At 50.2% G+C, this 24,005-nt stretch overlaps 1 protein-coding gene across 1 annotated transcript in view; it reads right to left on the bottom strand.

The window, feature by feature from the left end:
* The window catches only part of KIAA1671, a 188,612-nt gene extending 174,060 nt beyond the window's left edge, over nucleotides 1-14,552 (bottom strand). The window contains exon 1 of the mRNA XM_081036552.1: nucleotides 14,484-14,552. The gene's annotated coding sequence lies outside the window, so the exon portion shown is untranslated. The remainder of the gene's footprint in view (nucleotides 1-14,483) is intronic.
* Between the last annotated feature and the right edge of the window lie 9,453 nt (nucleotides 14,553-24,005).

Raw genomic sequence — 24,005 nt, 5'->3', positions numbered from 1 at the left:
GCCATGCTGTACATTAAATCCCCAAGACTTGCTGATTTTATAACTGGAAGTTTGTACCTTCTGAATTTCTTCACCCACTTCTCCCCCTTACCCCCCACTTCTTTCAACCACCAATCTGTTCTCTGTATCTATGAGCTTGGTTTTTGTGTGTGTTTTTGTTCTTTTTTAGAGTCTACATACAAGTGAGATCATATGGTATTTGTCCTTCTCTGACCTGTCATGTAGCATAATGCCCTCTAGGTCCATCCATGTTGTCGCAAATGGCAAAATTTCACTTATTTATGGCTGAATAATATTCTGTTGGATAAACATATATCACAATTTCTTTACTATTCATCCATCAATGGGCGCTTAGGTTGTTTCCATATTTTGGCTGTTGTGAATAATGCTGCAATGAACACGGGGTGCAGATATCTTTCCAAGTTAGTGTTTTCATTTTCTTCAGATAAATACCCAGAGGTGGAATTGCTGGATCTTATGATAGTTTTATTTTTAATTGTAATTTGAATTGTAGAGTTTAAATGGATGATCGCATGGTATGTAAATTATATCTCAATAAAGCTGTTATTTAAAAAAAAAAGTAAGTCAAGTTCAAGAAAAAGGTTCACTGAATAACAGTCCAGGTAGTTTATGAATATGAAAAATTTTCAAGATGATACAAGAATATATGGAGTCTGGGAAACACCAAATTGATGTGTTAGGTCCTCAAAGCACAGGCTCTGTGTGGATTCAGATCCCACTTCCTGAGTGACCATGACCCAGTGACTTCCCCTCTTTGGACCTCAGTTCTTTCATCTGGAAAATGGGAACAAGAAGAGTTCCTACCTCATGAAGTCACCAAGAGAACTAAATAAGTTACCATAGGGTCTGGCACATCCTAGGAGGTCGATAAACAGTAGCACTGCTACTTGTCACCATTATCGTTTTGCCGGTAAACTGAGGCTCATGGAGGGGATGAGACCTGCCCAAGGTCACAGGCTGGGAAAAGGGCTCGAAATCAGAACATGTCTTCAAGCGCACAGAAGTCCTACCTCCTACCCAGTGGAGAGGCCTCACCCAGGCTTGTCCTACCTAGACCCAAGACCAGCTGGCAAGTCCTTTACTGAAAGCGGGTACAACCTGAAAACCAGCTAGGGATTTGCTGATGGCCAGCCAGGTCACAGGCCTCCCAGAGCTGCCCAAACTCCCACAGTACAGCCCAGCAACGGAAGTGCAGGTGGGCAGAGGATGGCTGAAGGGCCTGGCAGGGGTCTACCACAGCACATTCAACACAGGCTTGCGATTAAGACCGTTGCTCTTTACTAGTATCCGTTCTCATTATTTTCACCCCGATTTTCTTTGGGACTCACCAGTCATTGACTTTTATTCATTCATTTATTGAGTGTGCCTACTATGTGCCAGGCACCGTACTGGGAACGCAACAGTGAACGAAAGCAAGTCCCTGTCCTCCTGGAGCTTACCATCCCATCAGGGAGACACAGAGAAGAGAAATAAACACAGAATCATATGATTATGATTTGGGGTACGTACTGCGGGCCAGGAGTGGGGCAGGGGAAGGTCCTCAACTCCGTGCCACCATCCTCTCCCACCTGCAGCCTCCTCACTCACCTTCCAAGCTTCTACTCCGGCCCCTGACCTCGACTCCAAACTCTGCTCAGCAACCAGAAGGATCTTTTTTAAAATCCAAACCGGACTCTGTCACAAAGGGCCACCGTAATTACCATAAATCCCACAGTGCCCTGCCCTGGCCCACAGGCCCCAAACAGTCCTCCTGTACCTCCCCCTCGCCCCCTCAGCCCCTTCGGTCCTTCCAGCGGTCCCACTGCTCCTGCCTCAGGGCCTTTGCACTTAGCAGCTTTCTAGCATGATCTTGGATTTCAAAGAGAAGGGAAACCCGGTGACCAGCTGGGCTCCTGGCCTGTTCCAGCCGCCTACGCTACCCCCACCCTCACACGAGACACACTCTGGAAGCTGAAATCCTCCAGGATGGTTCTCCCTTGGGAAACACTGTTAAAGAAACCCCTCTAGAGACAGTGGCATGTGAAGAGTCCAGCCTGGTCAAGGAGCTACCCAGGCCACAGACCAAGCCAGCAGCTCTCTGCCAAACTCCTTCCTCCATGATCCATGCCCCCGAAAATGCAGTTTCTGGATGCAACATCCTACAACATCTTTGGGAGAGACATTTGGGATGTACCACATTGTGGGTACAACATTCAATCTGGAGGACCCCAAGATTTAGCAGGCATCTTTCAGAGCCACTAAAATGAATGCATAGGGCTTGGGGACCCCTAATGGGGGGGCACTGAGGTGTGATGGACAAGTAGTGGTTTTTAAGGTCAACCGTAGAAGAATAACGCTCCACATAACAGGCATTGGATGGGCGAGAGCTGTTTCTCGTACAAACCGCTCTGGGGAGCACCAGCAAAACTACTACGAGTAACCACTAGGGCTGCCTTTTTGATCACCTACTGTGTGCCAAGTGTTTCATCACACACTCAAGTGTCAAGGCAGGGTTCAACACACTCGCAACGTGGAGTCAGTCAGCAAGACAGGAGTACTAATAATAGTAACTGCAACTTATTATGAGGATTCAATGAGAGGACGCACAGCAGGTACTCACAGGGGCATAGGGACTGCCGGGTCAGTGTTACTAGTACAATGGTAATGAGAGGGGAGAGGAGGAGGTACCAAGTACCAGGAGCCCTTACATATCGTGGCCCAGCTTTAGAAGGTGAAACCTACTGTTAGCCCCATTTCACAGACGAGGAAACTGAGGTTGGATGAGGTTGTAGAACTTACCCATGGTCACAGAGCTAGTACAGGGCAGCAACACTTCCTACATGGATGTCACCAAACCCAAATTCACTTCTGAAAACTAGGCTCCATTAACCCCTTCCTCTCTCTGGTCCTCTGAGTCCCCACCGGTGTCCAGGTGACTTTCTGGTTTACAGACCTTCTTAGAGGTGGCCGGCTGACCCCATCCCTCTTCCCAGGTGTGGCTGAGCCTGTCCTCCTGAAGCCACTGCGGTAGCCAGGGGAGGAAGAGGCTCATCTTACACGGGCCATCTCCAGCCCGCTGGGACCGTCCAGCGGCTTTAACTTGGACACCTCCCAGGCCTCGGCAGGGACAGGAAACATCCCTGAGCGATAAGGATCAGGACTGGCTTGTGAGCACTCACAGTGCTCGGTGCTGGCCAAACCACCTGACCCACCCCGTGCTGAGCAGCCCCCACCTCAGAAACGAAACAGAGCATCTCTGGGTCCTGCCCAGGGGAGGTGGTCTGGAGGTCCCCCCCAGCCTAATGTCCAAATCCAGCAGTTGTAGATTACACCATTCCTAGAAAGAGACTCATCGCTCAAAACAAGAAAAAATACACATACCTGTAAACCACTCGTAAGAATTAGGCGTCTGCTGTGTGCCAGGCACCTCCCGGAGCATTTCACAGATATTAACTCATTGAACCCTTACAGCCGCCTCATTTTCCAGAGGAGAAACAGGCTCAGAGAGGGGAAGTGACCTGCCCAAGGTCACACAGCAAGGAGGTGACCGAACCAGGATGTGAATCCAAGTCACCTGAGAATAAGGCCCATGTTCTAAACCCCAAGACGCAGTACTAACATCTGTCAATCATATGCATGGTGTGATTGACAGGTCTAAAAATCATGCCCCAAAATACTAGCACTGGGACTCTAGAACGTGAGAACATCAGAGTTTTAGCTCCTCATTTTTGTTTATCTGTATTTCTAAATCTTCAACAATAAAAATGTATTAGAACGTAAATGTATTGCAATAAGGATAAAAAGAGAATAAAAATGATTAACTAGGAAAATGCAATGAGTCATCTGTTAGTTCCCTTAACAAATAGTCATCTCATGTCACCAAGTGCCAGGTGTGGAGTGACAGCCGAGAAAGGCCCACCAAGAAGGGCCCACCAAGCGTCAACAATGAGACATGAGGCCCCCACAGTGCTCCAGAGAGATGCCTGCACACAGTGGGGATTTTACCCAACATTGCCCTCCACCCCAGGAGAACAGCATTCACCCCAACATTCCCCCATGTGACCTCAGTGAGGGCTCCTAGCCAGGCTAAAATGGCAGGCATGGGCACCCCCATTCCATGGGTGTGGACACCCAGGCAGAGGAAGCCACTCCCATGGCTGGTGAGAAAAGAGGCAGGATGTGACCCCAGGCCTGTGCTGCTCTAAACCCAGGCAGTGTCTTCAAAGGCAGGCAGCAACTGCAGTTCACGGAAGAGCCACCTTCCTGGGGGTGACTCAGGACTCTAAACAGGAACTGGGTGATACCCAGAGAGCCCCGCAGGACAGCCAGCTGACCCCAACTAACGCCAGGGCAGATGGCTCACACTTGCTCTGCTGGGTCAGCCAGCAGACTTGACATTCCAGAAATTCCTCCAAAGCTTTTTGCTGCCTCCAAACCCCCTTTTCCTTTTAATGCACGACAAGAAGGAAAGGCAGGATGGCTGTGATTAGGCATCTGGATAAAGCCCGGCTTGGAAGCATTATCACTTCCTTTCTGGAGTTAAATCCAACAGTAATGAGGCACATCCCACCTCCCCAAGAAGAAGGTGGTCTGCTGTTTGCCAGAGCTGCCTGTCTTATCCAAGCCCTGAATGCATCATGGGAAACAGTTTGCTTCCAGGCTGACAGAAGGCGGGACCAGGAGAACATGGTCCCTACCCCAGCCCCCTCATCCCAATGCTGGCACGCAGCTCTCTGACCCCTCATCTCTCTCCTCCCTGAGGGCAGGAGCTGTGTCCCAGGCAGGAATGAGACCCAGGGTCTGGCCCAAGCCCTGGCACACAGTAGGTACTTAAACATGAACAAAAATGAAAATGATCAACTAACCCAAGAGAGGAAAGGACACACTGCACCAGAGGCTCCGAGGGGAGAGACTATTTCAGCGCGAGCTGGGAACCAACTGTGTTGAGTTATTATAGGGAGGTCTAGGTGTGTAGGAGGCAGACCTGAGTTCAAATCTAGCCTCCACCCCTTCTTACCTCAAGCTCAGTGACATGAAGAGGCCTTTATACCTCTGAGCCTCAGTTTACTCATCTGTAAAAGGGGTTAGGAACACCAACTGAGTAACTCTGAGAATTGATGAGAAGACGCATATGCGATACCTCCCTAGCAAAGGACCTGGCACAAAGCAGGCCCTCAGCAAATGGTGGTTTTCTAGGCCCTATCTTTGAAAGTGTCGATTTTGATTCTTCCCAGAAGGTGTATCAGGAATAAGAGGCTCTGGGATCTACTCATCCAGTTCTTCCTCCCTCTGTGAAAAGGGCCCAGAGAGGAGAAGGGGCTTACCCCAGGACACACAGCAGAGAAGCAAGTACTAGCACTCAGGAGTCGTGACTTCTGGCCCAGAACTCATTCTGATACACCCTTCGTTCTCTCCCATGGCCTAGGACCCCTTCATGCCCCAAGCATAGTCCCTGGCATGTAGGTAATCAGTTGTAGAAACACAGACAAGAGGTTTCCAGTGCTAGGGCCCAAAATGAAAGGGAGAGACAAACCTGGCCAGCTTCCTAGGCCAAAGGGCCCTGGGAGTTCCCCAATCGAGTCACTTCCCAGCCTGGCCTAGGGCACTGGACAGGCCTGGTGGGCACAGTGCCTATGAAGGCCCAGGCTTCGTGTCCAGCCAGGCGGAGTAGAGTGAGTTCACAGAGCAACCTCAGTATACCCAATGCACCCGCTGGCCTCCCCTTCTGCCAAGAGGCCCCACACACCCTGCGTTTCCTTCCCCCAACAGGGCCTCACCAAGCCACCAGTAAACAGGACGGTCCCCAGAAAGGGCTTTCGTCACTGAGGAAGCCAAACAAAAAAGAAAAGAAATATCAACACAGAGTCGGCTGGGAACTGCGGACCTGACCTGGAGCCTTTGAAAACACAGCTGTGATTCCAACGAGTAGGACTCAGGCAGAAGGGCCCCAGGGCTCCCTGCCTGCCACGCTGATAAGCTGGGCAAAGCGTTTCACTTCTCCAAGACTTAGTTTCCTCATCTGTAAAGTGGGAACAACACTAGCACCTCTCTTTATAGGATGAAGAAAGGACTTGATAAAGGATTTGATAAAATAATGCACAAAACCACGTGTCAGAGGAACTGGAATATAAGAAGCAGTCCATCAATAATAATTGTTTTTTTAATGACTGCCACTATGTCTGCTAGCAGTACAAACAAGAAAGATTGATATTGTGATTTATAAAGCAATTCCTCGCCATAACTTCACGCATTTTTTAAAAACCCTAAGCTGATCTTTTTACAAGGAAGGGCTCCCATTTTTAAAGTGCCTACTACGTACAGGGGGCTTTACATGTAGTTACGTCACCAAACCCCACAATGACCGCACAAGGAAAATCTTAGCAGATGCAGACTGAGGCTCAGAGAGGGTAAGTCACTTCCCAAAGTCACGCAGTAATGACATTGTGGAGATGGGATGGAACCCAAGGATTGTCCAGCTCTGCTCTGCTTTACCACCAAGAAGAGAGATTCAGGGCACAGGAGCTGCAGTCAGGCTGAAAGGATCCACATTCCCCCTTCCAGTTAGTGGCCCTGGGCACGTGACTCCCTCCTCAGAACCTCGGTTTTCTCATCTATAAAATGGGAGCACGAGAATCAAGTAAAATGATAATGAGCACAGTACCTAGGACAAAATGAATGCTGTCTCCTCATTTTTATTCTACTATGAAGAACATTTAGTGTTCTCAAAAGCCGGGTCCCAGCAGATAGAGGCAAGACCACCTCGGTCATCTCCCTCAAACTTCTGAAGGCACAGGGCCAAGGCAGAAAACACCAGCCCCACACAGGTCCAAGGCTGTCCTCTCTCACCTCCAAGGGCACCTTGGCCCATCTGAGACTCACTTCATAGATGAGGAAATGCTCAGAGAGGCGAAGCGATGTGCCCACGGCCACACAGAAATCCCATGCCTGTGCCACCCTACACTCTGGCCCTCCCCACCAAGCTTCCTCCAGAAACCCACCCCTGACCTCCAACAGAATCCCATTTTCCCTGTAACTAGCATAGGATTTGCCATGTGACTGATGCAAGTTAAATTTTTGTCAAATGAATGAAGGAGGGAGGGAATGACCTCTAGCCTTGCACCTAGCTCAGGTGGCCTCCAGTGGAACTCATAACCATGGGCTCCCTGAAGCCTGCTGTGGCTTAGGCCTGCCCTGGGGAGAGAATTAGGTAAACAGTGACCCATTAACAGATGGCCCTCCAGCTACAGCAGAAGGGGAAAAGCACCTGCTCTAAAATCATCTGCCTCATCATTCCTTTCCCCAAGGCTCTGGTGGCTCCCAGGACCAGAAGCAACTTCCCTGGGCCTTTACAGACTGATAATAACACTGGTAATAATGACAATAATAGCTAACATACATTCATTAGCGGGCACCGTGTATTAACTCATTTGATGCGCATCAACCTCATGAAGCAGGCACTATTATTACTCCCATTTTACAGATGAGGAAACTAAGTCACAGAGAGGTTACCTGCCTAGCTCAAGGTCACACAGACGGAAAGTGGTGGAGCTGGAATTTGAACTTAGGCAGTCTGGATCCAGATTCCCTATAATAGTCCCAAGGGATACTGAGAATATCCAACTCTGCAACCAATTCTGCAGAACCAATATCCAATTTTGCAGAATTCCTCATTCCACCCCAATCAGGACCCTCCTCACTCCACAGTCACAGGCACCATTTATTTATCATCTACTTTGTGACAAGTGTTTCATGTGTGCCAAGTCCTTTTAACTAATGGTCACGAGCACCCTGTGTCCGTTTTACAAATGGGCAAACTGAGGCTGAGAGAGGGTATGAGACTGGTTGAAGACCATGTGACCCATAAAGGGCAGACCTGGGATTTGAACCCAGATCTGTCTCCTCTATAGCTTCCCCTTGGCCTCACTGTGTTCTCCCACTCCACTGGCTACAGGTACCATAGCTTGAGGAATTGTAAAGCACATCAGAGCAAAAATCATCACCAAGACAATCATCCCTGACCTTCCCACCTCACATCATAGGTGCAAAGCATCTCCTTACCAAATACCATGTTTAAGCTTAATAACAGCTCTACCAGAAAGGATGCGGTATTCCCATGTTCCAGGTGAGGAAACTGAGGCTCAGAGAGGCGAGCTGCCTGTTCCAGGTTATAGACTCAGACCATGTCTCCTTACCCAGAGCCTGCCCTATTCTGATGTGTCCTACACAAATCATGACCCACTATTCTCACTGCCACCTCTAGGCAAACCTTTCATCCCTGCATCAGGCAAATCTTTCACCCCTGCAAGGACCCGTCCTCCTCCATCAGAAACATGGCTGTGGCAGGTTGTGATACTGCTCAGAAAATACATACTTGTTCCCTCTCCACCTCATCAATGTGAGGCTTGGCTATGTGACTTGCTTTGGCCGATAGAATGAGGGCAGAAGTGACACCTTCCAGTTCCAAGAGGAGGTGTTCAGAGGCACTGCAGGCTCCCAATGGGCTCCTGAGCATTTGCTGTCCACCACAGAAGAGTGTGCCCTAGCCAGCTGCTGCCCGTCAGCCTGGGTATCAAGATGAAGATACACAGGGCAGACATGAACCGAACCCAAAGTCTGGAGATTCCAGCCTGCCGTCCAAGCCCAGCCAAGATCAACTGAGCCTCTGCAGACCCACAACCGCGAAACCAATGTTTGTTGTTAAAGGCACTGTGATTTGGGAGATATTTGTTACACAGTGTCATCATAGAAAAACTAACTAATACAAAAACTACATATTTCCAGAAGGAAGCAGGTAGACTTGTGGGTACATGAGCACATACCTTCCAAGACATAGTCCCCAGCAGGCTGGATTAAAAGCCAAGGGCCACAAAATGTGCTGCCTGCAAGAACTATCACCTTCCCTACTGTCACGCCAGAGGCTGTATCCCATGGCCACTGATAAGCCTGAGCCATCCACTGTTCCCTCTCTGAAATATACAAACAGGCTGTCTGCCGCACAACCTTGGTGGGAGTATGAAAAGTACAACCTCTCTGGAGGCTAGATCAACATTCCAAACAGCTGTCATCCCAAACTGGGGTAAAACTCCCCATCCTAAAATCTGTCCTTCAATCAACCACAGCGAGTGTGCCAATATGCGTGAACAGGGATGCTTATTGCAGCATTGCGTGTCATAGAAAAAACCAAATACTTCAATGCCTTTCATTGGGATCTGTTCAATAATTAACAGCACCTTCATGCACTGGAGAACTGTTCAGCTTTTTAAAGGAGTGGGATAAGTCAACACACTCTGAAATGGGAAAGTATCCAAATCTGTTTTTAACGTATGTGCAAAATTCTATTTTATGATTATTATTAAAAGATTACGTCTACAGATATTGATTAATTTGTTTATTCCATGACTCTTTACTGAGGAAACAGCAATACAGACAGATAGGGTTTCTGCCTTCTTGGAGCATAAAGTCTAGAGGGAGAGGAGAAAACTATAACAACTCCACTGTGACCACAAGTAACAAGATGGAAAATAACAACAATCCACAAATACTGAGCACTGACCATGTGCCAAGCCCTTCTCATTTACTCCTCACAGCAACCCTCAGAGGTAGGACTCCTTGTAATGCCTTTACTGACAAGGAGACTGCGGCTCAGAGAGGTTAAGCCACCTGCACAAAGTCACACAGCCGATAAGTGCTAGGACCAAGATTCAACTCCTTCCATCTGGCTCCAGAGCGGGTGCAGAAATACTTTAGATAATTAGCAGAGTGTGATAAGGACTGGGAGGAGAGACTTACTTTTCACTTAATACAATATCATTTTGCCATCTTTGAAGTGTTTGGTGTATTACCTGTTATTTTCAATATAATTATATATATATACAGTGTGTGTATCACTTCTGACTTGGTGAAAACATCCAAAGATCGCGCTCTTTGGGGACATAGTACATGCTATTTTCACAATACTAGAGAGTGAGAAAGAGAGAGAAAGAGAGAAAGAGAGACAAAGACAGAGACAGAGATACTGTGTGTGTGTGCGCGCGCGCGCGTATATCACTTCTGTCATATAAACAATCCAAAGATCACGCTTCAGGATGTATTTCATATTCTAAATAAAGATGAGGTCATAAAACATTTCAAAGGTCGCTTAACTGAGCAATTAACAAAGGTAGCTGAGATAACTACTTCTCTCGATGTCAATCCATAATCATTTGCATGCTTGTCTCACTTTGCCTTCCCCGCCCTTCCTCCCATCCAATTGACCAGATTCCTGAGGAACGGATTTTTGAAGACAGGGTTCTTGAATTGCCCAGGTAAGATACACAGTAAAATAGTCATCATATGGAAGGAAAAAGAAGAACATGTGTGCATGTGTCTCCCTCAATTCAAAGTTTGTTCGCTTCCTTTTAAATGACAGGAGTCTGAGTAGTGGAAGTAGGCAGGAGGACGGCTCCAAGCCTCAGTTTCATAAACTGCAAATTCAGGGGTGCCAAAAGCAGGCATCACCTGAATTTGTTGTGATGAATGAAAAAGAATAAAATTTAATAAATAAACAAAATTTAAAAAGAGCTTGACCCAGAGCCTGGCACCTAAAAAGGGTTCAGTGAGAAGAACCGATTCTGATGTGTCATGTGCTTTACCCACGTTCTCTCCAGTCTTCCCATTTTACAGATGAAGAAACTGAGGTTCCAGGAGGGAAATGGCTTGTAGGGGGAGGGGGTCACCCTACTGTAATTTGGATGGGTGAGTGTGGGAAGGAACTTGATCTCCTGGACTGGGACCCTCCTGCCATCTTCTCTATCCCAAACCTGCCAAAGTCTTCCTGTTTGGGCATTTAGGGAGGGGCAGGGAGGTGTAAAGAGAATTTTTGTTGCCCATGGTCTAACTTGTATTCATTTAACATACCCTGCATTCTGAGCATATCAATTAACACACAACTGTCCAAATGATCGAGGCCTCTGCCTGTGCTGCTCCTTCTGCCTGGCATGTCTCCTCTCCTTGCCTCCTCCTCCTTTAAGACTCAGCTCAAGTGTCACCTGTGTTCATCCCCCTCCCCCTCACCCCCGCTTCCGATACACACACACTCACACACACACACACACATACACACCAGGTTGGGAGAGGCACCACCTGCCTGAAACACATCCTGATGACAGACTATAATGATAATAACCACATCCACCACTAGTGAGCAGATACTATGCTGGGCCCTTTCCCTGCACTGCTTCACTCAACTCACATAACAAACCTTTGAGGGAGAGGAGTATCCTGTCATGACCCCATTTTACAGATGAGGAAGGCAAGCCTCAAAATAAGTACCATGCCCAAGACCACAACCAGGAAGGGACAAGGCCTGGGTTTGCCTCCAAGTCTCTCTGGCTGGCTCCCTCTTTCCATCTCTGCCTCCTCCTGGAAGGCCCCCTGGGTTTACACCTGCTGTTCCCCTTTTGTGGCTTCTCTACTCGACCTCACGGACTCCAAACATCAGCAAGTTGGAAGCAAGTTAAAATCCCTGCTCTGCCGCTGCTGGCAGGCAAAGACCTTGCCACACCACTGAGTCCTGTATCTGTAAAATGGGGATGAGCACCATGCCCTGACACAGGAAGGTGGTGAGGGTTCAAGTGTGAAGTCCCTAAGGACCTGGGTTTTATGACCATTCCTGGGAAGGCAGACAATGAGTGCTCAGCAAGATTTACTGAATCTAATGGAATACTGACACAATATTTATGTCATCTTCCCTGGAGGGGAGGGGTTCCTTCTCTAGATTGAAGGTTATGCCTCAAAGGGGTGTTCAACTGGGTGGGTCTCTAAACATAACACTAACATCTCTATCCAAATCCAATTGACCACCACCTCTCACCTGGATTTCTCTAGCAGTCTCCTCACTGGCCTCACAGCTTCCTTGCGTACCCTCTCCAATGCAGCCTCCCCATAAAAGCAGCTCAAGCTTCCCAAAACACACATCTGACCCCATCCCCCTCCCTCAGAAAAACTTCCGCAACACCCACCCCACTGCCCTGGAATAAAGTCTAAACCTCTGAGAATGGCTGACCTGGTCCCCTTCAACATCTGCCAACACCCCATGCTCCCTCGTACATCCAGGCCGTTCTGTTCCCTCTTTCCGGCCCAGAACACCAACCTCTTCCCACTGCAAACTCTCCAAGAAACTAAACCCCTTGACCCCCATCCCTCACCAGCCAGAAGGCATCAGCCCCTCCTCCCATTATCACAGTTCTCTCCCCTTTTAGACAGTTGCCTCTTTCCACTAACCCTTCCCTTAAGTGTGTGATTGCTAGCTTCCTTCTTTGACAGTGTCTTGAAATACTTAAGAATGAATGAATGAGTGAATGAATGAATGAATTAATTAATTCATTCATTCATATTTAAAATATTCTTCTGGGTTTCTTTATGGTCGAGGTGTATTCTGGTGATGCTGAGCAGGGAGAAATACTCAGGGCCAGACAGTGGGCTGCTCTATTCTCTTGCCAAGGTCAGTCCTGAATAAAAGCCAGCCCCCAGGACTTCAAAGGGAGTGAGGCCCCCCCAGCCTCAGAAACTGGGGTGAGGGCTGCACCCCCAACATCAAGAACCAGCACAGTTGCCTCACTGGACTGTAAGGCAAGCTGATTCCTCCATAGCTGGAATGTAATGCCAGGAAGACAGGTCCTATACCGCCCTGGGCCATACCATTTCTATAGTGTTTGCCACATAGTAGGTGCTCAACACACACACACTGGGTGACTGAATGAGCTGGCTCCTGTGCCCAGCTGAAATATGTGCCCAGACACTGTACTGAAATCCTGCACTTCTCTGGGGTAACTGCACCCTTATCCAGCACACAAATCCTTTAAAAAGGATTCCCCCCAAAACCACCAAGACCAGGGCTAATGTCTGCACAGCTCCCTTGGGAATCCCAGGGCTGACACGCCAGTGTCTGGGGGTGAATGCACGTTTGTCCAGGGGCCTCCGTGGATTAACAAAAGAAAAGCTGGGCCAAGGAAGAAGCCTCGTCCAAACGCCCTGGTTACTGATTAGCCAAACCCTAGAGCTTCTCTCTGCAAGGAGGATCAGAGGGGCAATTAACCTCTTTGTAAGAAAGACCAATTTAAACATCTCTCTAATCCTGCAGTTTAAAAAGTCAGCAAGTTGGGTTTCTAGAACTTTCCCTCAGATACCATAGGGGAAGCTCAGGGGATGTGATGTGGGAAAGGAGGGGCCACAAACAAGGACCCACTAATATTTACAGAGCCCTTACCTGTTTCATACCTATCATACCTACTAATTTTGCCAGCCAAAGAAGAGAGAAGGTTGTGATCCCTACCCTCACCCCATTTTGCCCAGAGAGGAGACCTGGGCTCACAGAAGTTAAGTGTTTTGTCCAAGGTTACAAATAAGCTGCAAAGAAAAAACTCTTTCTTTGTGCAACAGGTACAGAAGCCCTTTCCCTTCTAAAAGGTAATGGCTGCTCCGGGCTAGAGAAAGTTCAGTCCTGCGGCAGGAAGCCCTGACAACCTGGGAGGCGCGCAGGGGTCAGAAGCACCGCTACCGGACTCAAAGCAGGGTTTCAGGGCGCGGCGCCCCGATCCGAGGCGAGTGTGTGCCAGGAGGGTGTGGAAAGGTCAGCCTTGGGTGGGGGTCAATGGGCCGCTTTCCTTCCCAAGTGCCACGCCTGTAGCCCCTGGCGGCGCCACCAGCGGGGTGGGGACCAACCGAACCCGCCTGGGAGCAGGGGAGATTGAGCCCTAATTCTATCAGGTGCCTCTGCCCTGGGGAGGCGTGCGGAGGGAGCGCAGGCCGGGCGGGGGGGGCGCATCGGGATCGCCGGCGCCCGGGGGCCCGGCGCGCGGGTCTCGCTCCACCGCCCCGCTGCCCGCGGGATCCCTTCACCCGGGCTCCGCCTCGCTCGGCACCCGCGCTCCCCAGTGTCCGCCTCTGGGGCCTCCAACCCGCACGGACGCCCAGAGCCCAGCAGCTCCGGGCTGGGTACCCCGGATCTCCAGCGATCCACCAGTTCCCAGACACCAGATCTACTCTTGGAATCCACTCCCCAGGCTTGGACCAGCGTCGGGGGGGAGGAATCAACTAGCTCCCAGTCTCCAATCACCGTCCACCGTCACCCCGGGCTGGGGACCGAATGGGACCCCAGGCCGCTGGCGCCCGATCCCCTCCTGGGATCTACTGCCAAGTCTTCAGCCGGGAAGCGCGGGATCCATTGGCTGCCCTGTGCGGGATCTTCCTGCGGGATCCACTCCCAAGCCTCGGGATCTCCCGGTTCCCAAATCAAGATTTCCCCTCCCCGCAGACCCGGAGCCCGGGGGGATCCACTGGGTCCCAGCCTCTTCCCTCGCCAACTTTGCCAACTTTTCTCCTGGGGCCTCAGCCGAGCCGAAACTTGGCGGCCATCGTCCGTCGCCGCCTCCCCAGCCCCCTCGCGGGCCGGGGACAGGGACGGCCGGCCGGCCCCCACCCCCCGCGGCCGCCGCGCAACCTACCCTGGAGCCGCCGCCGCCGCCGGCCCGCGCCGCGCCGCCACCTGCCCGCAGCCCGCGGCACCTGCCCTCGCCGCCGGCGGCCCCGCGCAGCCTACCCTGCTGGGGGCGGGGCCTCGGCCGGGGACGCGCCCCTGTCGCCGTGGCAACCGCGGCCGGCGGCGCCTGCGCGGAGGGCCCCGGGGCGGAGCGCGGACGGTCGGACCGGCGCTGGCCCGCTGGCTCAGGGGCCGGGGACAGTGCGCGGAGTCAGAGGTTGCGAGGCCGCCCAGGACAGTCCTCCCGGAAGCGCCCCCGCTCTCTCTGCACCCGGTTCGAAAAGTTGTTCATGGTCCCGTCCGCGTTCCCGGGGCAACCCCCAGACCCCGGCCGGGATTCCCCGCAACGGACAACTTCCCGCCGTCCGGTCTGCGCCCCCGAGAGCCTCATGCAGCCCGGGACCTCGAGAGACGCTCGGTCAAGTCTCGCCCATTGAACCGCTGAGGCTGCGGGCGCCCTCCCGGGAGCGAGCCGGGTCTGCGCGAAGCGCTGGCGCCCCCTCGCGGCGGGAGGGGCAAGCCTGCACCTGGCCGGAGCCTCTTCACCTCCCTGCGGAGCCTACCGTCCCGCACGCACGCCTGCTGCCCTTGTGTGGACGCGGGGGCTGAGGGATGAGGCCTTACACTGACAGAATCGCAGGGAGTCGCTCCTGACCGAGAAAAATGCCCGTTTTGCTAGCTTGCACTTATTTCAGCCCATAGATCTTTATGAAGCATCTGCGGTATGCTACGCAGGTGCTGGGAACACAGCGGGGGAGCAGCTGGCAAGATCCAGGCTCTTGTGGAGCTTACAGACATAGTGAACAATAATCGTGCGAGTAAATGTAATTGCATTTGTGATACGTGCTCCTAAGGAAACGTAGGGAGCATAAATAACAAGGACCTAAAATCATATCAGCATTTATTGTAAGTCAGACCTCAATAAAGTTATACAGAGAGGGGGGGAAAAAGGACATCCCACTGTATGGCTTTAGGAGAATTGTTAGAGGGCTCTCCTACTTTGTCTTTCTCTCCATTTGTGTGTGTGTGTGTAAAGGGCAATCCTGTTACCGCATATACACATGGTATCCATTGTTTGTTTCAATCTGCACAGCAATCCTTTTGAAGTTACAATCACCAATCCCCACCCCCTTACCAAGGAGCAGTCTGAGTCTTCCTAGGACACTTGCCCACAGTGAGAACCCAGAGATGGTGAGCTTGAGGCCCCATGAGGATTTATGTCTTGGGCAACTGTCCTTTCTCATCTGGATATCCTCAGCATTCTCATCAGTAGGAGCCAACTCCGTGGCTTTTAAATACGACTTCCACTCCCAGGAAGTCTGTGTGGTAGGAGACAGAGAATGGTGGGATTGAAAGGGAAGAATCTCTCAAAAGCCACCTGTAAGCTGGGCTCTTCCAAGACATGTTACTCAAGCAAGGAAAAGTCATTGTTTATTGTTTGCTGCCCTCTCTAGAGCTGCTGGATTCGCAGTGCCTAGAGCAGGGGTTGGCACAGAGTAAGCAATCAGTAAATAGTGAACTCAAAAAATATTGGGTTCAATGCATGAATGACCAACAGCTGATGGAGTACCATCTGCTACCTCTCCTCCCTAACTTTATGGGAACTTTCTGTCTCTCCTGCGCAAAATTCGATCAACCAGAATGTGTGTGGGCTGACGGTTCTGTTTAACTGAAGGTTCCGTATCTCTCAACTCCACATCCAATGTAAGTCCTTCACCGTGGCATCTCCTCTACCCCAGAATTTAAGCATCCGAAGGGAGAAGATAGCCCCCTTCTGCCTTTTTCTGCAGAAACCCTAAACCCCGCTATGTCTCCAGCCCTGACCAGCCCCACCCCTGCAACTCTAGGCCCCCAAAGATGCCCAGCCCAGACCCAGTTTCCACTCTTCTACCCTACTTAAGCTTTGAGGGGGGGGCAAACTACAACTCCCAGAATCCTCCTGGCCCCAGAAGAGGTGGAGCTTCCTGGTTCTGCCCCACCTTAGCTGATTCCCCCTGCATTCCTGTGTTGTCCCTCCCAGGTGACAGGCTGCCAGCCAGCACATACCCAGATTATACCCTGAGCAAAGAGGTGTCAGGTTGTACACCGTTTCCAGAGCCAAACCCCACCCCCACTCCTAGCTCTGGCTTTTCTCTTCCTAAGGATAGAGGACAGTGCCCTCCAGGGACTTCCCCAGAACCGCTTCTCTGCCGTCTTCTGCCCCCTCCTCCAGGAAGTCTGTCCTGATTTGGCTGGTTGTTCTCAGACTCTCTGGCAGCTCTGTCCAATAGAACTTTCTGCAATGATGGAGATGTTTTATATCTGCACTGTAACATTAGCCACAGATGATTATGGAGTTTTTGCAATGTGGCCAGTATGACCGAGGAACTGAATTTTATATTTAATTTAATTTTAACCAATTTACATCTAAACAGCCATATGTGCTACGGCAACCATATTGAACAGTATAGCTCTAGAACCTGCACGCTCCTTTGGCAAAGACCATACTTGTGCATTTTGGTCAGTATATATTTATCCATTTAGTTTCTCTGTAATTTACCTGCTTCTTGATGGTGAGAGCCAATATGATCTTGGAAATGTTTTCCCTCAATACCAGGTCTTTGCCCACTCCTCTGTCTTAACACTTCGCCCTCCACCTGCCCATCATCTGAAACAACTACAGGTCTTAGCTTTAAGGTCAGCTCCCCTGAGAAGCCACCCCTGACTACCATTCCTCACCATGCCACAGCCTCTGAATCTCCTACCTGCCTCTAAAGCACTGATAACTCTGTAGTATAATTGTCCAAATGCTTCTCTGTCTCACTGTCTACACTGTGAGCTCCTAGGGAGCAGAGAGTAGCATAGAAGCTGAAACAGAGTTGACAATAAATATCCACGGACTTCTATGTTGAATACGTGTTTTCACATGATACAGTTCAGCACCAGGTTCACAGTAATGGCACTAATGAAAGCTACCATTTATTGAGCCAAGTACTTTGCCTGTGCTGTCTTATTAAATGCCACAAGAATCGTATGAGAGATGCTGTATTATTATCTCCCTTTTACATGAGGGATCTGAAGCTCAGAGAGGTTAAGTAAATTCCCCAAGGCCACACAGCTAGTATCTCAGGCTGGGTTCCCTAGAAAACAGACCCTGAGGCAAAACTTCCATGTTAATGCTTCACTGGGGATGTAATCAAGCCCAGCCAAAGTGAAGGAAAGGGATGAGAAGGCAGGGAAGGAGGGAGAGCAAATACAAGGCATGCCCTACTGGGTTGGCCATGGTGTCTCAGAAAAACCGCTGGGAGTTCCGTCACTCACGACTCAGGGTGTCGCCACAAAAGCCACAAGAAACATTGCAGGGATGAAGGGCAAGAACTTTATCTGCTGGCCCATCCACCTCCAGTCTGCTGTTAGTCACAATTGGGCTCAACTGCTCCCTTCTGGGTTGTGTTACCTGCGCCTCCAGGCATCTACAAGAGAAGGCAGTTCTACAAACAGTTTCACCAGAGTCTGGAAGAGGAGACACCAGAGGCCTTCCCTCCCCTGCCAAGGGTCAGGTCAGGTTGACTTGGACGACAGCTGGGGATAGGGGAAGACTGGGCCACAACTCAGGCCGTGTCATTGCAGGCTGAGCTGGCCAAGTGACTGCAGCAACTGACCCAGGCTGCCTGCAGGGGAAGGCGAGCAGAGGCTGGCTCGCGTCCAGTGCCACTGGGTGGCCGGGAAGGACAGAGCTGAGCACACCTGAGAAGGGGCACCAATCAAGCCTGATAAAGCTGGTAAATATCAGAACTGGGAGTCTCATCCAGTTCAGACGAACTTCAATGCCCCTCAACAAATATTGATTGAAAGATAAAAATGAATGATTGAATGAGTGGGGGGAAAAAACTCTGGCAATCATCTATTCCAGACACCCTCATTTTACAGAGGGAGGAACTGAGGCCCAAAGAGGCAGAGATGCCCTCACCAAAGTCACACTGAGTGTAGGTGGCAGGGCTGAGACTTGAGCCTCTGTCCCAGGTTTCACCGACCCTCCTGATTCCAACAGCACCGGCTGTATGTGCTCATTTGTCATGCCAACATTGATAGTATTATAGTGACACCCCTTTTTCTTACCTGCCCAGCCTCCATCTCCCATCTTCTGGTAACAGCCCCTCAGTTTTCATCCAAGAAACCACCCCATCCCCCACCTTCACTCTATGTAGTTCCAGTGGGGTGAACTTTGTGACACCCCTACCCTACCCCCAATCTCCAACCCTCAACCCCCAATCCCAGGGCACAGGACGGAGGATGTAGTCTGGCCAATCAGAACATGCCATTTCCTTGGCCACAATGATTGGCTCATGGGTGGGCACAAGACCCAACTTTGTCCAATGAGAATTCATCACATTTGCAGCAACTATATGCAAAGAGGAGCTTTTTTTATTCCCCCTCTGAGGTTGCTAAGCCTCAGAAGTTCAACTGGGAGCCACCACCGGGCAACACTGTGGGAGAAAATGTGCCAATAGTGAAGCCAGCCCAGCAGAAAACAGCTGAGAGAGAGATTGGTCCTGAAGACACTGCTTGTTCACCTGGCTCCAGCTGTGCCTAAAGCCTTACCACAGAATTTTCAGTTATGTCCGCCAATACATTGCTCATTTCTCCTTGAGCCAATGGGAGTTGTACTTCCAGCACACACAGCAAAAGACCAGACAGGCACCTACTATGTGCCAAGTCTTATACTGAATGCTGGGAATAAAGATTTATTTCATATCCAGCACCCATAACTTTCTGCAAGTTCACAGCCTGCAGGGAAGATCTTCAGGTCCCAGACACTATGTAAATCTGTTCCCAGGACTAGAATTACCAAGAGAGAAAGGTAGAGAGCACAGTGGCCAGAATTTCAACACCTGGTGTTTCATTGTAGATCGGGTTAATCCCTATTCATGCCTTCTCCTACCCAGGAAACACCACACCCTTACCCCATCTTGATTTGGGGCTGGTTTTCCCTCTTTGCCCAACCCACCCAGCAGCCTGCAGTGAAAGGCTGTTGACTTATGGAACTGGGAAGGCACACACACACACACACACACACACACACACACACACACACACACCCTCAGACCAGCTTATCACCCACCTGGGCATTATTTGCCAACCTGAATGTTTCCTTCAAAGGGAACGAGACATCTTACAAGGTCACAGATTTATGTCTAACACCGGAGCCTGAGCAGAAGAGGCCACGTTAGAGGGTCTTGACCTGAAGTGCGGTGAGTCTAAAAGGAAGATTGATCTGAGATCAGGAGAGGGGAAAGAGGAAAGTATGAATCAGGGGCCATAATGGGCTTCAGGGGTCCATGAGGCTCTGAAATTACATATGCGTGCACGTCTGTGTGTGTATGAGTGTGTGTGTGTGTACGCTAGCCTGCATGGGGAAATGCATCCATAGTTTTAAATCACATTGTCAAAGGACTCTGTCACCTTCAAGGGGTTAGTCCCACGGGTGTAGACACGGCCATCCTTTTGCAGATGGGTGTCTTAGTCTGTTCAGGCTGCTATTAACAACGTACCATAGACGGAGTGGCTTGTAAACAACACAAATGTACTTTTCACAGTTCCAAAGGCTGGGGAGTCCAAGATTGAGATGGAGGCAGATTTGGTGTCTGGTGGGAGCCCACTTCCTGGTTCATAAATGGCCATTTACTCGCTGTGTCCGCACATGGCAGAAGGGGTGAGGGAGCTCTTTGGGGTCTCTTTCATAAGGGTACTGATATCCCATTCACGAGGCTCCACCCTAATGACTTCATCACCTCCCAAAGGCCCCACCTTCTAATACCATCACTTGGAGGGTTAGGATTTCAACATAGGAATTTTGGGGGGGACACAAACATTTGTTCTATTGCAATGGGGAAATTGAAGCTCAGAGCCACTGCGTTACATAATTTGGCTCAGCTCACAAGCCAACTTGTAACGGCCTGGAATAGAACCAGAAATCCAGCTTACCGGGCTGTGCTAATGGAGAACAAGACAAGAGATGCAAATCCAAGTCTTCCCCGGTCCCGACTTGCCCATCTTCACATCTCAGCCCGGGTACCAGCTGGCCCTCAGGCTGGATCAGGCGCCCCACCTCTGTACTTGCCCCAGAGGTTGCTCTGGGCTTTCTCTTGGTGTGGAGCGGTGCCTTGATGCACCTGCGAACTGATAGGTTGGTGAAATACACATCTCCAACTTCACTCCGGCTGCAACACACTCAGGGACCTGCCCCTCTCCTAGCAAACCTGCACCCCACAGCTTCCCCAACTCGGTGATGACAGTTCCCCCATGGCAGGTGCCAAGGGCAAAAGCGCTGGAGGCGCCATTGCCTCATGGTCTCCTCTCATACTCCAAGGCCACTCCATTGGCAAAGCCGATTGCTTGACCTTTGACCTTCAACGCAGCTCCAGAATCCGTCTGCTCCTTGCCCCTGCGTCCCATCCAGCATTATCTCTCTCACCTGACCGACTGAAGCTGCTTCCTGGCTGCTTCTCCCTTGCCCTCCCTTGCACCTGTTCTCCACCCAGCAGCCAGGGTGATCTTTTTTAAACAAAAGGCAGCTCATGTCACAGCCCTGCTCAAGACCATCCACAGACTCCCCATCTCTCTCACAAATCAAAAATCAGAGACCTTCATTGCCTACAAAGCCCTCCACTCGCCCATTGCTCCTTCCTCCCGGTTACCTGGGCCTCTTTGCTTCTTCCAACGTGCCAAATATGTGCTCACCTCAGGGCCTTTACACCTGCCCCTTCCTCTGCCTGGAATATTCCTCCCCCCACAAATCCACAGGACTGCCTCCCTCAGCTCTTGTGCAAAGGTCACCTTTGAGGCTTTTCCAATCACTCACCACCCCCCTTCCCTGCTTCATTTTTCTCTCTGGCACTTAACATCTGGCATCTTATATGTGGACTTATTTACCTTCTTTCTGTCTCTCTCTTCCACGAGAGTGTAAGGTCCATGAGGACAGCACTTCCACCAGTTTTCCTTGCTGCTAAATTCCCAGTACCTAGAACAGTTCCTGGAACATAGTAGCTACTCAATAAATATTTGTTGGATGGCTAGATGGATGGCTGGACCATACTGTTCTATCCTGTTGGTCGGCCTTGCCCATAGAGCTCTAAACTGCTTGAAGACACGGACAATTTTCTATTCACCACCATGTCTGTGAGGGTCACACAGGACTGGACATATAAAAGTACTTGATTTTTAAACTAACCCCTTAATATCGCTTCAGGATGAGGGCCCAGAGTCAGGAGCCTGACCCCCAAGTTTAAGTCCCTGGTCCACCACCCTCTCTGGCAGGTGTAAAATTAGCTCTCATTTGGTCATCTGTAAAATGGAAACCATGATCACAGTATTTACCATCCAGCAGCCATGAGGCTTAAATGAAACAAGGCACTGCAAGTGTTTCGCAGGGGGCTTGGTGAGCACTCAAGAATTGTCAACCACCATTAACAGCTAAATGCTGAGTTGGAGGATAAAATATTCAGTCCCTTGCAAGCTTCCCTTAGCTGGATTCCAGCTAATTGGAGCCTCGCCGGATGTGGTTTCGGGTTAAAATGCCTCATTTAGCTTTCTGGGCACCTGGACAGTCGGCGTGATTTTCCCAGGTGACATTGAGCACATTATCTGGAGAACAAAACTCCTTTCAAGGTCAGAAACGCCAGGAGAGCCACTGGGGCGGCCAGAAAGAGGCAAAATCACGGTCCTGGGTTGGCTCTGGGCTCCCCAGCTTCCTGGCTGGAATTACACTCCTTGGGTTCCTGCCAACCCCCAAGGAGAGGCTGATTCGGGTATATGAAAAAAAATCCATGTTCCCTCCCTCCAGGGGCCACATCTTACTTGCTGGCTAGCAGCCACGAGGTGTTTCTAATCCTGGGAATAAAAAGTCTATGCAATGTAACCCTGACCTACCTACCCAGGTTTATCTCTCCCTCCCGCTGCAACATACACATGATTTTATCCCCTTGAACTTTCACAACAACCCCAGCCCCATTTTCCAGAGAGGTGAGTCAACCCCACTCAGGTCATAATACCGGGAAGGAGAAGATGTGGTCCTTATGCTTTTTTTTACCACATCACCCTGCTCAGGGATTGCACCCAATACCGCCTACCCCCCTGGGATTTCTAATCTGCATTCACAGATGGAGAAACTGAGGCCCAGAGGAATGGGTTAACCTGCTCCAGGTCACACAGCTGGGAAACAGTAGCGTGATTGGCCAGCCATCCCCAGATTCCTGCCATATTTAAAGTGCTGGCCAGGCTGAATGTTCCAAAGTGAAACCAAGGTTGAAGAGGGCTGGCTCTGGGAAGTCTGCGTAGATGCCCTTGGTTTGGCTGGCAGCTCAGCTGCTTTTGACCTTGGGTGCCCTTGGGTAGGCTCAACTTTCTGGGCTCACTATTGGCCATCAATGACAGCAATGACCATTAGCACGCCACCTTCTGGCTTCCTCTATTATTGCAGAGGTAAGGCTTGACTTTCTATTGACTCACTTTTTCATGAAAATCGATTTTCATTGTAAATGGACAACCAGTATCACACCAAACATTAGAACAAAACCACAAGACACACAAAGAAAATCCAACTGCATCCCCAGATTGTCAATTAATTCTCTTTGGCTCAAGGCTCCCTGTCTTTTTGACAAATGCTGGAGAGGTGTTTAAGACCTATGAACTCCAACAGAGACTTTCTCTTTGATGTAAAGAAAGGGACTGAAGGAGAATTGAAAATGATTAATTAATAACTAAATTACTCCGGAATGTTATGATTTAGTGACATTTCAGGCTGGGCCCAGGTGCCACCTGAAGGTCCCCCTCCAGGACGGCCTGAGGCACCGTAGCGTCCACATTCTTCATTTAGAAAACTCTAGAGGAGTTATTCTAAGAGGCCTTCAGAGTGCTAGGCTGTGTCATAAACACTTTTTGTATTTGTCGATGTGCGTGTTGAAAGAGGGCTGGGGTACGTATGTGGAGGGAAGGGTGTCAGCCTCACCCTGTCAGAAAGGGGTTGAGGGGACTCTGAGGGGGTAGAAATGGGTGTTTGCTGGTTAGTGGTCAAGCAGGGTCTCGCCTTCCCTTTGCAGAGGTTTGCACTCCACAATCTCACTCTCCCTGTCCCCTTGGTTCATTCTCAGCTCTCCATCCATTGCTGGAGCCCTTCCCTTTCTTCCCCACTTTCTTCCCCACCCTTCAGCTCCCCCTCCCTCTCGAGGAGCAAGCCAAGGGGACAGAAACTTGGGGAAGAGGCGTTGTAGGGATATGGCTGGGTTTCTTCCCATCAATTTGAGGGACAGGAGTCTTGGGCTTTCATTCCAGTTTTCCATGATTTGCCAGGGGATCTTGGGCAAGTCACATAACCTCTCTGGATCTCCATTTGCTTTTCATCTGTTTGGGGTATCTGCTAATCCCAGTTGGTACAAGGAAGCAAAATAATAGGTGTGTATAACACTACTTCAAATAATCACCACCACCATCATCACCGTCATCATCACCA

The sequence above is a fragment of the Rhinolophus hipposideros genome (assembly GCF_964194185.1).
Source record: "Rhinolophus hipposideros genome assembly, chromosome: 24".
In the NCBI taxonomy this organism is placed as follows: Eukaryota; Metazoa; Chordata; class Mammalia; order Chiroptera; family Rhinolophidae; genus Rhinolophus; species Rhinolophus hipposideros.
Note: the sequence above shows the minus strand (reverse complement) of the source record. Positions and strands in the feature narration are given on the sequence as shown.